This window comes from Eucyclogobius newberryi, unplaced genomic scaffold, assembly GCF_026437365.1.
Source record: "Eucyclogobius newberryi isolate DKJ021-1_F unplaced genomic scaffold, fEucNew1.0.hap1 SCAF_18, whole genome shotgun sequence".
In the NCBI taxonomy this organism is placed as follows: domain Eukaryota; kingdom Metazoa; phylum Chordata; class Actinopteri; order Gobiiformes; family Gobiidae; genus Eucyclogobius; species Eucyclogobius newberryi.
Window position 1 is genome coordinate 13,054,484 of NW_027315812.1, and position 2,530 is coordinate 13,057,013.

Consider the following 2,530-nt stretch of genomic DNA (forward strand, 5'->3'; position numbering starts at 1 on the left):
CCGCCGCCTCTCCCCGTGGGCAACACCAGAGAAGTGGAGCGTCCAGCCCCTCTCGAGGAGATGGGTTCCAGAGCCCAAACTGTGCGTGGAGGTGAGGCCGACAATATCTAGTCGGTATCGCTCAACCTCCCGCACAAGCTCAGGCTCTTTCCCCCCCAGCGAGGTGACATTCCATGTCCCCAGAGTTAGTCTCTGTGTCTGGAGATCTGGTCGCCGAGGCCCCTGCCGTCGACTGCCGCCCAGATCTCTCTGCACCGGCCCCTTATGGATCCTCCTGCGGGTGGCGGGCCCACGGGAGGGCGGCCCCACGTCGCTCTTTCGGGCTGTGCCCGGCCGGGCCCCGTGGGGTAAGACTCGGCCACCAGGCGCTCGCCATGGAGCACCCATCCCAGGCCTGGCTCCAGGATGGGGCCCCGGTGACGCCGATCCGGGCGACGTAAACTGCCTTGTTCGTGTTGTCATCATAGTGGGCTTCTGAACCGAAACCAAACAAACCATGTACACTTCTAAATCAGTGTGTCAGTGTGTGAACTGTAAACCTGCACATTGCATTGATTGTGTCATCTATTATTGATATTGAAATCATACGATAATGAATATGAATCAATAAGGGCTTTCACTGTTGCACTTGCTGCGATGTGTACACCCCCATTACCTCTGTCAATACTACAGTATTTGTGTCGGACACGAGTTTTAAAGATGCTGCTTAGCTAAGTACTCAATATCTATAAGACTATTATGTGTGGATCTGTGTAATCTATACCACTGCTCCTATTAATGGTTTTCAGAGTGATGAAAAACACTGGTGCCTAAGCATTTCTGCCATTTGAATGCTCAAAAGTCCTCATTGATCGACAAAAAGAAGTGCCCTGAGCATTGATGAGTCGACTAAAAAGGTGCGCTTAGTGCGTGGTAAAAGCTCTTAATACTATTACTACTTAATACTTTTGTAGCACATGTATCTGGTCCAAACTCCAGAAAAAACAACAAATATGTAGATGAAACTCACGATGGATTCCAAAAACCTCAGGTAACTCGCTTCATGCCATTTGTCAACTAATAAAAATGTAGGTTGACTAAGGTTAAAGAAATTGCTTAAACAAATACAGGAAAATATGGCTTTACAACCCACAGATACAAATAGTACAACATTTTGAATGTTAATAAATCAAATAGCAGCATAAAGTATGTACTAATCTGTGCTTGTATCTCACAGATGTTTATGAGAATACAAAATGTCTAATGTCTATTTATTTCATCAGCAACACAGTTTCCTCTACCACAGCTACATTATAATTACAATTATATCCTACTCCTATTAGTGACTATATTACCAGGCACACTCAAAATCTGATCACTATCAGAGTATTAAATTCTCTTGTTCATGTAAACACACACCATGTAAACACATCATGTAAACACATCATGTAAACACACCATGACACACACCAAAACTCATATCTAATTATTGGGTTTTCTAGATTTTTACATGTAAATGTAGCCAACGTGAACTAAATTAGATTACTAGTTTAAAATGTACTCTATCTAGCTCCAAAGATTATGTGCATTTCCAAAGGTTGGTCTACTAACCTGTAAATGTACTCTCTAAGTCTGCTTTATAGACCAGTGCATGTCACAGATGTCCACAGATACATGGTGGTGGGTTGCGTGAGAAAGGTCGCTCCTGTACCGTAAATCATCCATAAGATGGGGCTAATCTGGAGGGCAGCTCAGATAGTGTTGCCTGCGGATTTACATTGATACTAAGTCCCCCTGTGGCTTTAATGGCAGCTACTGACAGTGTTAACGGGACCTAAAGACCTCCAGGATCCTCCCTCCACCTGTCAGCACAAATATACTTACCATTGATGGCCAGAGTAGTTCATCAAATACTCCTCTCAATTTACATGAGCGTCAAACAATTGTGATATATTTATATTTACTGATCATTTATCTTGTATATATACAAATCTGATCATTTATCCTCCTTTGACACAATAGTTTTATTTCCATACTTCTTGTTATAATTACTATAGTAATTTGTCACTGGCATCATTACTATTAGTTCTACTACTACTAGTGCTACTACAACACTTACAACACTACTAAACACAATCAAAGTCACTATACAATATATATCAGTAATAATTATAGGTTGTGCAATAAAATGGCATGCTGAAGAAAAAAAGACAAACTGATTAAAAATGCCTGTAAAGTTTGGCACCAAATACAGCTGCCACTATTATTTTAGTACTCGACTACTGCATTTTCTTTTGTTTTAGTTATTTGACTTGTGCACTTTCTATTGTGCATTTACACTGTTTAAATGCATCATCAATCGAATAAAGGTTGAAATATGCTGACTGAAGGCTGAAGGCAAATAAAGCTGTACAATTGTTTATTCTTTTCTGACATTTTAATTAAATAAAGCCACTGTCTTTGTGTTTCAGAGTTTGTATTGTCCAAATAATGATTACAATGATCACAATATGACTACAATTATATTTTCTATACTTGACTAGTCACAATG